Source organism: Aquarana catesbeiana, linkage group LG03 (genome assembly GCF_042186555.1).
Source record: "Aquarana catesbeiana isolate 2022-GZ linkage group LG03, ASM4218655v1, whole genome shotgun sequence".
NCBI lineage: Eukaryota > Metazoa > Chordata > Amphibia > Anura > Ranidae > Aquarana > Aquarana catesbeiana.
The window spans coordinates 379,716,230-379,731,231 of record NC_133326.1 but is presented as its reverse complement, the minus strand read 5'-3'; the positions used below and the strand labels follow the sequence as shown (position 1 = coordinate 379,731,231).

Below are 15,002 nucleotides of genomic sequence, written 5' to 3'. Positions count from 1 at the left end.
GATAACGTGTTTCAAAGCAAAAGCTTCTATATCAAAATACAATGAACAAAGGAAGTCTATTATAAAGACAACACTAGGGTAGAGATGTAAGGGCCTGGGAAGTAAAAATATTCTCCACATCACACCAGCGATCTCACCTCAACTTGAGCTTGTTTGCATCCCTCTTACTTTGACCAGCCTTTACTGGCATCCTTTGACATGTGGAGTTTGTTGTAACTATATTTTCCTTAGCCCTTACTGTATTTCTTAGAAAGTTTAAATCGCTTACTAGTACGTAGATTTCAGACAGAGAAGCCAGTAAGACTCAGTAAGGAATTCACCAGCTGACCTCATTAGCACATACCTGTGCCATCGTTTTTTAGAGCCAATGGTTGGCTCTCTTGTAAAAGCAATCCTAGCGGCTAACCGGCCACTGGATTGCTTTTACAAGCAGCGGTGGGGGGGGGGGGGGGGGAGATTTCCCCCCTCCCGTGGCTTTCATGGGATCTCCCATCCCACCGTGAGTCCCAATCGACCAGCCACTGCAAACAAAAATGCAAAACCCACCATTTTATTCTCTAGGGCCTCTGCTTTCAAAAAATATACAATGTTTAGGGGTTCTAATTAATATTCTAACAAAAAAAAAAATACTGATTTTTACATGTAAACAAAAAGGTGCCAGAAAAGTGGTTAAGCTTTGACAATTAAACCTGGAAGCTGATTGGTTTCTCTGCAGAGCTGCACCAGATTTTGCACTCTCCAAAATGCCAACAGGCAGAGTAGAACCCTGTTGTCATGAACATTCTTGAAAACACAAGCACATAGATCTTGCTTTTAGAGTCCATGAGAGATAGCAGACACCACATAACTAAAATATCAGCTGGTGGACTGACTCTCTTATAATAAATAGCACTTGATTGATATTCAGAGCACATGGAATTCACAATGCTAGACAAACAATATTCTATTCAGTAACATACTTCATTTTCACATGCCAAGATCACAGTTGTGAAAAGGATAATTGTGCTGCTAGCTTCTTCCCCTGAAATGGCCCAGATCAGTACAAGGGAATATGTGTCACACTGACATATTGATTTTGCCATTTTATACATGGCCCACAGAATGTAGAACTTAATTATCAAATAGTTATAATGAGCACACAGAATTGCAGACACTTTTTAGTTGTGTTGAACACTGATGAATATAAAAGCTCGTATAATCAGGTTACAAGCAATAACACATAAAAAAGTAAATACATTTGATAAAAAAAATCAGTTATATAAATTAGTTATCCATTGATGGTACGGACAAACAGTATAAAAATAGTGAGTCACAGAAGGAAAGATTTATACATTTCCATACAGCACAATATGGAAATGTAGTGGAGTGACACCTACTCTTTTAGGTAATCAACACTTCAGGATCAGGAAAGTTAGTACAGATCTTTATCAGCTATATTATGGGCGTTGTTACTAAGACCGTGTGTATTTCTGAATAATCTCCTCTTCACCCTGAAGGTAATCAGTCACGATTGGGTTAATGCAGTAATCAGCACAAGAAAACCTACACAATATTTATAATTATCCACCTAATTTGGCTCAGGTTGAGTTATTGCCTGAACTCATGCTGATGGCATACACTCCAACACCTAAGCAACTAAAACACTATAAAAACAGCCTCGTAGCTCCTCTATAATACAGGGCTCTTTTATGTGATGCCTTTAGGCACACTCAAGAGGCAAAAAGCTCAGTTCAATAAAGCAGAACCCCCAGGCAACAAAAACAAAAGAAAAATTAAAACCAATTAAAAAGATAAAACTTCTTAACTAGCAATATATTGCTGCAAAATTCATTTCAAGTTCAGAGATTTCCACTATAGTTTTTTCTGGCACCAGATGTCTTTAGTAAGATTGCCAGCATAATTCAATCCATTTCTTCCAAACCCAGGTCATTCTGGACCTAACCCAGCCTGTGACTGGACAGTGAAAGGAGAAGTAGTACAGAGATTAGCTCATCTCTGGCAGTCTGCTTCCCCCTCTTATCAGAAAGCTTTTTGTAAGCACATAAACTGACTGGCTCCATGTGCTGCTTCTTCTTCTCACGCTACAGCTCTGCTGTACAGGGACTGCAACAGGTTAATACCAGGTCAAGTTTCAGGGGAATCCTGCTTTATCCTACCCCTTTACACCTGGAAGCGGTGACAGATCCATCCTGTCTCAGGTGCTGAGTCTACCCTGGTCCCTCCACTTTCGTTGACATGTTGTCCAAGGGCCACCCCGACGTCGTGAGGAAGCAGAGCACTCCGGCGGCCACATGTGCCGACACCATCTCGGCACAATGGCTGCAGGCGGGGATGGACTTTCCCTCTCCCTGCAGGATCTGACGCTGCAGTTATTGTGTAGGCCATTGAACAGAACAGGACCACACTGCTGGTGCATATTGACCATCTGGCAGAGGAATGTAATTTAATATGCCAGGATCTTGACAAGATTCAGGGCAGGCTGACTAAGACAGAGTCCAGCATTTCAGCCACAAAAGATACAACTGCTCAGCATTCTCATCTCCCGCAGTCTCTCCAACAGACAGTATAGGCTCTAGTGACTAAATCTGATGATGCTGAAAATTGGCTACACCACAATAATGTGCGAATGCCGAGCCTCCCAGAGGGGCTGAGGGTGACCGACCCATGTAGTTTGCAGAAACCTTCTTCAAGGAGACTCTTGGATTGACTGGTTTCCCCAACTTATATTGCCGAACGCGCCCACAGGGAAACGTACTCTGGGATGCCCCCTCGACCATTCCTTGTCCGGTTCCTGAATTATAGGGACAGGGATAGAATTCTTAGTGAGGCCAGGAAGCATCCCACCCTATCCTATTTGGATTCTACAGTACACCTGTTTCCGAATTTTTCTGCGGAAAGTAGAGCTGCGCGATTCTGGCCAAAATAAGAATCACGATTTTTTTGCTTAGAATAAAAAGATCATGATTCTCTCACGATTCTTGCGACGTAAAATCTTTCACATTATACAAAAAAAAAAAAATGGGCTAACTTTACTGGTTAGATTTTTTTTTAATTCATTAAAGTAATTTTTTCCAAAAAAATTGCATTTGAAAGACCACTGCGCAAATACAGTGTGACATAAAATATTGCAACAACCACAATTTTATTCTAGGGTAGGGTGTCTACTAAAAAAAAAAATATATATGTTTGGGGGTTCTAAGTAATTTTCTAGCAAAAAAAAAAAGATTTTAACTTGAAACCAACAAATGTCAGAAAAAGGTTTAGTGTTTAAGTGGTTAAACTTTTTTCACTTACACAGGAAGTCTATTCCATTGACAAATTGTTACAATGTTTATACTTAAGTTCAACTGATAAAGAATGTTTTGATTTGTTTCTTGGCAGACTGCCAGGTTTTTCTCTTCCTTTCTTTTGAGGGCTGTGGCTTCAGAAGAGCAGAGAGAATTCTTTGCATAGAAAGAATTGTGAAACACTTTAGTCAAGATCTCGTTAACGATTCTTGACGATTGATCACGATAACGATTCTTGACGATCAATTGTGCAGCTCTAGCAGAAAGTCAAAAGAAATAGAAAACCTTTACAGAAGTGCGCAAGAAGCTCAAAGCACAGGGAATTCAATACAGCATGCTTTACTCAAGCCACCTTTGCTTCCCACATGGGGTCTCTGAGATTCTTTGATTCCCTTGAAGAGGCTGATGACTGGCTCCTGACTTGCCAGTGAAGGGCCTTCACCCTGTGTGACTGTTCCCATCTACCTGGTGAGCCTGTAGTTTTTTTTCTTGTAGTTTTTTTCTCCTTGTTCACCTGCTCCGTTTGTTTGCTTGGAGCCCTAAGGTTATTTCTTCATTATATTCTCTTCCTATGAGGTGCCTGGTTCCTGCCTGATGCCTTGGTGCCCATGCTGTCGTGGCACTGAACTTTTTACTCAGCTATCAATTTCCTGGTGCCCTGGTGTTCCCTTTGGGGGACTACGTTGCCCCTCTCCATAGTGCATAATGGGCTTCTCTCCTGGTCCTGGAAAGCTCAATAACCCCATGTCTGAACGGTGCCCTCAATTGTTTTGAAGACCCCCTCAGTTTGTCTACTCAAGAAGACTTTTTGCTTACAGAGGATTGCTCAGATGTTTTAAACTGTTCGTCTGAGTAGCAGACTTTTGAGTTACTGTTTTTGGGAACAAAACTGCCTAATTATGTTGAGGTACTGGCTGAGTGGTAGGGAGCTTTCAATTGTTATATTCTGTCAAGTCTGCTCGGATGCCACCTTCTCTTCTCTCTCCTTCACTCTCGTCATGCGCTTCCTTTTCCACCAAGTCCATCCCCCTCCTTACTCCATCTTTTTGATATCCCTACGCATTGTATGCTACGGTTCTTGCCTTTTTGAGTGTCCTATCCTTGATACTTTATTTTATAGATTATGGAACTTAAGTTGGGGTCATGGAATATACAAGGCCTCAACGATAAATTTAAGCTTTCCCTCATGTTCAAATACCTAAAATTCCCATAAGCCTCATTGTTTCTTCAAGAAACACATATAACTGGTAACAAGTTACTGTATTTATTGGCGTATAACACTCACTTTTTCACCCTAAAAATTGGGTGCAAATAGCACGTGCGTGTTATACGCCAATACTTCAATTTTAGATGCCTCGGAGGGGACAGGGAGGGGGGCGGGACGAGCGCTGTCAGATTACATACAGGAGAATTTTATGTTTACTTGGCGGGCTCTGTAAAAGGAAGTCCCCTCTCCTGGGCCGCCCCCCTCCCTGTCCCCTCTAGGCTGCAGATGGGCATCGATCAGGCTGCACTGATGGCAATGGTGAGGCTGCTGCATTGATGTGGACTGATGAGGTTGCATTGATGGCACTTGTGAGGCTGCAGATGGGCATTGATGAGGCTGCATTGGTGGCAATGGTGAGGCTGCAGATAGGCATTGAAAAGCCTGTATTGATGGCAATGGTGAGACTGCAGATGGGCACTGACCCTTATTTTGCTACAAAGTTCGTTATTTAAAATTTTTTTTTTTTTCCCTGAAACTTCCCTTTTAAAATTAATGTGCGTGTTATACACCTGTGCGTGTTATACGCCGATAAATACGGTATTTGCCCTACATCGGTCGTGGGTCCGTCAGGCCTTCCATGCCACGTACTCCACCTACACAAGAGGTGTCGCTATTTTGTGGAATAAATCCCTTCCCTGTAAGGTGGAGCAGGTCCTTACTGATCCTGAGGGCAGATATATAATTTTACTGTTAGACATACATGCTATCCTCTGGACATCTCCCTCCTCCAGTGGACCACACCTTATACACGATCTATGAAAAATTGGCTCCATACCAAATCACCCATCTCCTGACTGGAGGCGATTTTAACTCCATTCTTGATTTGGATCTTGACACCTCCAATCTGCAACACACTACATCCCAAAATTTACAGAACTGGGCGAATATATTTGCCCTCACTGAGCTTTGGAGGTGGAAACATTTGAGGATCTCAGTATTCTCATATCTCTCGACCTAACATCGGTCGGGTTCCTGCATGGACTTTGCTTTTGGTAGTAACCCTGTATTAGCTAAACTATCTGAGGACTCCTATCTTCCAGCTGGTCTTTTTGACCATTGCCCATTTAGAACTTTGCCTGTGTATTGAGTCTCACTGGGACTCAGCGGGTATATAGAGACTAGTTCCTCGATGGGTGCATGATGAGAAAGTGACAGAACTGGTCTCCCTCCACATGGAATCTGATTAGTCGACTAACGAGCACTCAGCCTCTACTCAATAGTGTGGGATGCATTCAAGGTAAGTATATGGGGTAAGTAAATTTCAGCAATCAAGGCAACTCAAATTGACTATGCTGCCCAACTGACCAACTTGGAGAAGTGTGAGTCTGAGGCTGCTTCGGCCTTTGCAGCGGATCCCACACCAGATGCTTTTCTACTTCTGCCCGAGCAGATGCAAAAAACTTAGCGGGCAAGTTGTTTGAGTCTGGTGATATAAATGGGAGGCTTTTACCTAAAATGGCGGCAGACCCTCACTTCCAAGTGGTGATCCCGGAACTATGGACTCCTACAGGAGAGTGCATCACTGAGCCTATGGCTCTACTCCTTGAGTTCCGTGTATAATCAAGTCCCTTTCCTGCCTACTCCAGCTATTCTGGCAGAACTGCAGTGTCTCTCTCTTCCCACCATCTCACTCCAGGAGGTGGAAGGCTCAAAAGCTCCTATTTCCATCCTTGATGTTGAGAATGCCACAGGCTCTTTCCCCAAATTCTACATCTCCGGAGCCGGATGGTTATCCGGGGGAATGGTATAAGAGGTATGCTAAGCTTCTGGTTCCTAACCTGTAATATCTATACTCCTCCTGTCTGGGCAGTGATGCCCTGCCCTCTCTATGTATCAGGCCCATATTGTTTTAATTTCCAAAATCTAGGAAGGATCCAACATCTTGCGCTTCCTATATCCCTATTGAAATATTATCGTAAAGATCCTAACAAAGGTTCTTGCAACCAGGTTAATAAAGGTCCTGTCCGCATTGGTTGACATTAATCAGACCGGCTTTATGCCTGGTAAGTTTACCGATATTAATCTTCGTAGGATACTTACCCACCTCCAGCTTCCCCCCCATGATTCTCAGAGCCGGATAACGGTGGCCTTAGATATCGAAAATGCCTTTGACTCTGTAAGTTGGCAATATATGTCAGTGGTTTTACAATTAGTGGGTCTCGGCCTCCTATTTTGCAGATGGATTAATCTGTTGTATAAGTCCCCGGAAGCCCAGAGTAAACTGTGGGGAATGCAATACTCTGCCTTCCCTGTACAACGGGGTACTTGTCAGGGTTGCCCCCTGTCCCCAACCCTATTTTCTCTAGTGATGAGCCCCTCGCCTCTGCCCTACAACAGTTGGATGCTGTACGTGGCATTCGTGGGACCATAGTAGAGAAACTGGCATTATATGCTGATGATCTAGTCTTATTTCTTAACGATCCAGGACCATTCTTTCTCGTTTTGCAGACTTTTCCGGTCTAAGTTAATTGGGATCAGGAGGCCGCAGGGCAGCCAACCTCTCTCTTCCCCTACCCTGGACTACAGCTCTATGGTCTCTTGGCATTACCGTCACACCTGACGTAACCAAGTATGGTAAACTGAATTTGTATCCCCTTCTTACCACAATCAAACAGACTGAATGCTTGGGACAATTTACTCCCAACACTCATTGGTAGAATTAATTTGGTCAAAATGAAAATTCTTCCTCTCATACTGTATGTCCTACTACACTCCCCAATTTGGATACCAAAAACCTTCTTTAAAAATTTTCATTACATGATCTCATCTTTCCTGTGGAAGTCAAACACACCCAGAATTTAGCAAACTGATTCTTCATAGGCTGTGGACTCAAGGGGGCTTGGCGTGCCCAGATTTCCAGGCTTACTTTTTAGTGGCCCTTCTATCACACACACACACCCATAATTAAGTTGCTTCTGATGACTCCAATGCCTCTGTAGTTCTGTAGGCGGCCTATTTAGGGTCATATGAAGCGATGAAGAATCACTTTTATAGAGGCACCTGAGCACCATTGCCGCTCATGTAATCCATGAGGCCTGTGGTCAGGGCATGGCTGCTTGTAGTATGTAAACACTCCAGCACCTCCGACAGGTGGCCCCCTGAGATTCATTAAAGGCTCAACTTGCTAGTCCCAGAATTTGTCTATACCTGACCCAAGGGTGTGGGCCTCTAGAGGGGTTAAGACACTTGACCATATTTGTGAGGTCCTTTAAACCTTTGCGTCAAGTCATTGGACTACCACTTCTTCCAGTATCTTCAGCCCCGCTACGCCTTCTCCTCAATTTGGATCCAAACGCTTGAGCCTTGAGAGGTTTGAGTTAGAATCCCTATTGTGAGAGGATCCCTTGTTTAATCTCCTGTTCCAAATTTACAAAGCCCTAATGTCTTCGATCCATGTAGGTCTGGAGGGTCTTTATGCTAAACGGGGGGCGGATTTTCCAGATATGGACACTGAGGATTGGGAGGACATATGGGAATACCCATTTCTTCTGTTGGTAGCAGTCAAAGACTGGTTAATCCAGTTCAAATTGCTACACAGAGCTAACTTCACACCCCCAACATTTGAATAAAATTTATCCAGGTGTTTAACCCCACTGCTGGAAGTGTACTCATACTGATGTTGATTTTCAGCACGTTTTGCCCTGCCCTAAGGTCCAATGTTTTTGGGGCGAGGTTTTAAAATGTATTTACAGTGCCTTGCAAAAGTATTCACCCCCCTTGGCTTTTTACCCATTTTGTTACATTTTAATCAGAATTGTATGTGATGGATCAGAACACAATAGTCTAAGTTGTTGAAGTAAAATAAGAAAAATATATACGTAAAACCATTTTTCAGAAATAAAAAACTGATAACTGGCACGTGTGTGTGTATTCACCCCCTTTGTTATAAAGCCCATAAAAACCTCTGGTGCAACCAATTTCCTTCAGAAGTCACATAATTAGTGAAATGATGTCCACCTGTGTGCAATCTTAGTGTCACATGATCTGTCATTAGTAATTACATACACACACACACACACACACACACACACACACACCTTTTTGAAAGGCCTCAGAGGCTGCAACACCTAAACAAGAGGCATCACTAACCAAACACTGCCATGAAAACCAAGGAACTCTCCAAACAAGTAAGGGACAATGTTGTTGAGAAGTACAAGTCGGGGTTAGGTTATAAAAAAAAAAAAAAAATTATCCAAATCTTTGATGATCCCTAGGAGCACCATCAAATCCATCATAACCAGATGGAAAGAACATGGCACAACAGCAAGCCTGCCAAGAGACGGCCGCACACCAAAACTCATGGACCAGGCAAGGAGGGCATCAGAGAGGCAGCACAGAGACGTAAGGTAACCCTGGAGGAGCTGCAGAGTTCCACAGCAGAGACTGGAGTATCTGTACATAGGACGACAATAAGCCATATGCTCCATAGTGTTGGGCTTTATGGCAGAGTGGCCAGAAGAAAGCCATTACTTTCAGCAAAAAACAAAATGGCACATTTTGAGTTTGCGAAAAGGCATGTGGGAGACTCCCAAAACGTATGGAGGAAGGTCTGGTCTGAGACTAAAATTGAACTTTTTGGCCATCAAAGAAAACGCTATGTCTGTCACAAACCCAACACAACACGTCACCCAAAGAACACCATCTCCACAGTGAAGCATGGTGGTGGCAGCTTAATGCTGTGGGGATGTTTTTCAGCAGTCGGGACTGGGAAACTGGTCAGGGTTGAGGGAAAGATGGCTGGTGCTAAATACAGGGATATTCTTGAGCAAAACCTGTACCACTCTGTGTGTGATTTGAGGCTAGGATGGAGGTTCACCTTCCAGCAGGACAATGACCCCAAACACACTGCTAAAGCAACATTTGAGTGGTTTAAGAGGAAACATGTAAATGTGTTGGAATAGCCTAGTCAAAGCCCAGACCTCAATCCAAAAGAAAATCTGTGGTCAGACTTAAAGATTGACGTTCACAAGCGCAAACCATCCAACTTGAAGGAGCTGGAGCAGTTTTGCAAGGAGGAATGGGCAAAAATCCCAGTGGTAAGATGTGGCAAGCTCATAGAGAATTATCCAAATTGACTTGGAGCTGTGATAGCTGCAAAAGGTGGCTCTACAAAAGTATTGACTTTAGGGGGGTGAATAGTTATGCACAATTACTTTTTCTGTTATTTTGTCCTATTTGTTTGCTTCACAATAAAAAAAACAAAAACAACATTTTCAAAGTTGTGGGCATGTTCTGTAAATTAAATGATGCAAATCCTCAAACAATCCATGTTAATTCCAGGTTGTGAGGCAACAAAACACGAAAAATGACGGGGGAGGGGGTTGGGTGAATACTTTTGCAAGGCACTGTATGCTTTGACTACTATGCCTATACCGCTGACTGTGGAGGTTTGCTTGCTCGATCTGGTGGGTCAACTGGCTTTCCTTTGAGCAACCAAAACTCTCCTTGGACTGCTCTTGTTTTATGCATGAAAGGGTACAGTGTTCAAATGGAAGTTTCCTGAAGCACCCTCACTATACTTTTGGAAATTTTTAGTGAATGCCTCTATTTCCTTATACAAAGCCACTAGCGTTCCTTGTGGCTGCCCTGCTAAATTCAATAAGGTGTGGAATACCTGGACAGTCACCCAATACTAATGCAACGCAAAAACCTTACTGTATTTGTCAGAATCCCTTGTAGTTTGTAGGGTCTGAAGGGTCTTGGTCTAAAGCCTAGTTTTTTTTTTTTTTTTTTTTCATGGAGCCATTTTTTCTGTCTCCTTCATCCTCCTGTGCATGGGTGAAGTGTTGGGGACAGGATTGTTGTTATGCCCTGTTATTCTCCTATTTTTCAGTGGAACCAAGCAGCTAGTTTGTTCTAATTGTCTGTAGGTAGTCGTTACCTTATGTAACCTATGTTTTATGTACTTGCTGAGCCAGAGAATGCCCAGAGACTTTTACCTTTTGCAAATTGAATACAAAGAATAAAAAAAAAAAAAAAAAAAAAAAAAAAAAGAAGTGTAGGTACTTACACTACTTTCATTTAAAAATACATTTAGAGATTGATTAGAGCTTTTTTAATTTAATTTTATTTATTTTATCTGCCTGGAGTTCAGCTATAATTTAATGATAACTGACTGCATCATTTATGTATTTATTTTTCCAATGGTTACACATATACACTAGCATTAGATTCACCCAAATGTCTGCTGTGGCACGTTAGGCAAAAATATCTGAATATCTTAATAAAAACTTTCAAAAGTACAAATAACAGTTGGAATCTGGAAGTTTAAACTGGTGACCCAGGGAAATACATCTGCAACAAAGCTAAACTAAAGCTTTATGGCGAATATTATGGAGGGCATAAAAAAAAGAAAAAGGGGGATTCTGTCTGACAGAATTCAGCTGAGTGGATGGCTTCTGTCGAACGGGCATGCTGGAAAGCCAGCATCCGATCAGCTCTGGTAGCCAATGGCTGAGAGCACTGACCGATGTGTTGTGGTGGGAGGACAGTCCCCCTGTCAGAACACAATAGCTCAGCGGGGAGATCGCTGTGCCAACATTGGATAGTTAGTACAGCGAGTTCCTCCCAAGCGTCTTCTTTTTTTGTTCAGCCCACTGGGTTGAACAAAAAAAAAAAAAAAAAACCTGATAGTATGTACCAGACATAATACTGCAAATCCCTGTAGTAAATTATGGGGGGGGAGTGGAGTGATTCAGTTCTGGGAGTACATTTGAGCTTGAGCTTATAAAAAGACCAGGTCACTGACCTAAAAGATTGCAAGTAATCTATTTTCCTTAACCGCTTGCCGACCGCCTCACACAGATATACTGCGGCAGAAGGGCACATACAGGCAGAATCATGTACCTGTACGTTGCCCATTAAGAGGCGGCCTGCTACACTTGATGTATGCAAGGATACCCGCGATCGTCTCACGGAGAGGAAGAACGGGGAGATGCTAATGTAAACAAGCATCTCCCCGTTTTGCCTAGTGACAGTGTCACTGATCTCTGCTCCCTGCGATTGGGAGCAGAGATCAGTGGCGCGCCACACACAGCCCATCCCCCCCCCACAGTTAGAAACACTTCCCAGGACACACTTAGCCCCTACTCTGCCACCTAGTGGGTAACCCCTTCACTGTCATTTACACAGGAATCAGTGCAGTTGTATAGCACTGACTGCTGCATAAATGACAATGGTTCCAAAAATGTGTCAAATATGTCCAATGTGTCCGCCATAATGTCGCAGTCACGATAAAAATCGCTGAGCGCCGCCATTACTAGTAAAAAAAAAAAAAAATATTAATAAAAATGCCATAAAACTATCCCCTATTTTGTAAACGCTATAACTTTTGCGCAAACTAATCAATAAACGCTTATTAATAAACCAATCAATAACGCAATTTTTTTACCAAAAATATGTAGAAGAATACATATCGGCCTAAACTGAGGAAAAAAAATGTTTTTTTATATATTTTTGGGGGATATTTACTATAGCAAAATGTAAAAAATAATGCGTTTTTTTCAAAATTGACGCTCTTTTTTTGTTTATAGCAAAAAAAAGAAAAACCGCAGAGGTGATCAAATACCACGAAAAGAAAGCTTTATTTGTGGGAAAAAAAGGACGTCAATTTTATTTGGGAGCCATGTCGCACGACCGCGCAATTGTCAGTTAAAGCGACACAGTGCCAAATCGCAAAAAGTGCTCTGGTCAGGAAGGGGGTAAATTCTTCCGGGGCTGAAGTGGTTAAAGAGGAAGTAAACTTCCTCTGCAGACATTTACCTATAGGTAAGCCTATAATAAGGTTTACCTATAGGTAGTGAAAATATCTCCTAAAGCTGTACAGTTAAGGAGATATTTACATTGCATGCAGTGAGATCACTGGCGCATGCGGTCTGAAGGTACGGCCCACAGGCTCGCAAACCCGGAAGTAACTCTGGGTAAAATGTCAGCCGTCTCAGCGGTGTGTGGGGGGAGGCTGCAACAGCTTCGTTCTAAGATAAGTATTTCATAATGAGCTAGTATGTGATGCATACTAGCTCATTATGCCTTTGTCTTACAGGGTTTTTGTTTTTTGTTGTTTTTTTTTCTGAGGTTTACAACCTCTATTACCACTTCAGCCCCAGAAGATTTTACCCCCTTCCTGACCAGAGATCTTTTTACAATTTGGCACTGCGTCACTTTAACTGACAATGGCACAGTCATGCAATGCTATAACCAAAACTAAATTTGCGTTCTTTTTTTTCCACAAATAGAGCTTTCTTTTGGTGGTATTTGATCACCTCTGCGGTTTTTATTTTTTGCGCTATAAACAAAAAAAGAGCGACAATTTTGAAAAAAAAAAAAAAAAAAAAAACCACACAATATATTTTTTACTTTTTGCTATAATAAATATCCCCAAAAATGTTTTTAAAAAACAAAAATGTCTTCATCAGTTTAGGCCAATATATATTCTTCTACATATATTTTTGGTAAAGAAAATCACAATAAGCGTATATTGATTGGTTTGATCAAAAGTTATAGCGTCTATAAACTATGGGAAAGATTTATGGCCTTTTTATGGCATTTTTATTTTTTTTTTTACTAGTAATGGCAGTGATCTGCGATTTTTAGCATTACTGCCACATTGCAGCAGGCAGATCGGACACTTTTGACACATTTTTGGGACCATTGACATTTATACAGTGATCAGAGCTATAAAAATGCACTGATTACTGTGTAAATGTCACTGGTAGGGAAGGGTTTAACACTAGGGGGATCAAGGGGTTAAACGTGTGTTCCCTGGATGTGTTCCAACTGTATGGGAATACGACTGACTGGGGGAGGAGACATATCGTTGTTCCTACTTAGTAGGAACAAATGATATGTCTCCTCTCACCTGACAGAACAGGGATTTGTGTGTTTACACACACAAATCACTGTGGTGGCTCTCGTGCCTGCGTGACAGCCACGTGCATCACTTCCCCTCGCTGTGCTGCGTGCGCACCTCTAGCGGCTCTTAAAAGGGATCAACGTACCCATACGTTGTTTTGCCCAGCCGTGCCATTCTGCCTACGTAAATCGGCGTGAGCCGGTCGGCAAGCGGTTAAAGAATTGTGTAGTTTGTTTTGTTGTACTGCGTAATGAGATGTACTGCGGCAACAAGGCTCGGCTGCGCGAATCGCGTCATGTTACGTCAGTTCCCAAGGCGGCCACTAGGGGCACGCGCCCGTTGCTCGCCCCAGGAGCCAATGCGAGTGCCCGGCAGTCTCAATGATCGCCGGGCTCCTGCGATCGTTCGTAACACGGTGAGAACCGGGACCTCTGTGTGTAAAACACAGAGATCCCGGTTCTCTGAGGGAAGAAGTGATAGATCGTCTACTCATACAAAGTATGAACAGCGATCTCTCTCTTCCCCTACACAGTCCTCTCTCCCCTTCAGTTAGAACACACATTAGGAAACACATTAACCTCTTGATCGCCCTCTAGTGTTAACCCCTTCACTGCCAGTGACATTTTTACAGTAATCAATGCACTTGTAATCCCACTGATCGCCGTATTAATGCCAATGGTCCCAAAAATGTGTCAAAATTGTCCAATGTGTCTGCCATAATGTCACAGTCACGATAAAAATCGCATATCGCCACCATTACTAGTAAAAAAATAAATATGCTATAAATAACTTTTGCGCAAACCAATCAATATATGCGTATTGCGATTTTTACCAAAAATATGTAGAAGAATACATAATCGGCTTAAACTGAGAAAAAATGTGTTTTTAAAAAAAACAAAAAATTGTCTTTTTTTGTTTATAGCGCAAATAAAAACCGCAGAGGCGATTAAATACCACCAAAAGGAAGCTCTATTTGTGGGGGAAAAAAAAAAAAAAACGTCAATTTTGTTTGGGTACAGCGCTGCACAACCGCGCAATTGTCAGTTGAAGCGGCGCAGTGCCGAATCGCAAAAAAGTGCTCTGGTCAGGAAGGGGGTAAAATCTTTCAGGGCTGAAGTGGTTAAAAGTGATCATAAAGGAATTTGTTTTTTTAAAATAAACATCTCTATACTTACCTGCTCTGTGCAATTGAATTGCACAGAGCGGCCCTGAATCTCCTCTTCTCAGGTTCCCCATCAGCACTCCTGGCCCCTCCTCTCTGTCCAGGAGCGTCCCATGGGGGCACTTGTGCATGCTCGCTCCCGAGCCCCACTGCAGCATGTATTGACAAAGACAGTGGGACTCTGCCCCGCTCCCTCATCATTGAATTAGATTGAAAGCACTGGGAGCCAATGATTCCTGCGCCCCAGCAAAGCCAGTGAGACACGGAACTGAGCTCCAGAAATGCACAGTGCTGGATCGCATGAGGGCTCAAGCAAGTAAAATGGGGGGTGAGGGGCCAAAATTGATGCCTAAACATTTTTTACCTTAATACAAGGAATGCATTAAGGTAAAAAATGTTTAGGATTTAGAACCACTTTAAGTTAAAGCAGCATTT

At 42.5% G+C, this 15,002-nt stretch overlaps 1 protein-coding gene across 2 annotated transcripts in view; it reads right to left on the bottom strand.

Moving 5' to 3' along the window:
• Positions 1 to 15,002, bottom strand: part of KIF3A (kinesin family member 3A) — a 147,242-nt gene that overhangs the window by 115,631 nt on the left and 16,609 nt on the right. The gene's annotated exons all lie outside the window — the stretch shown is intronic.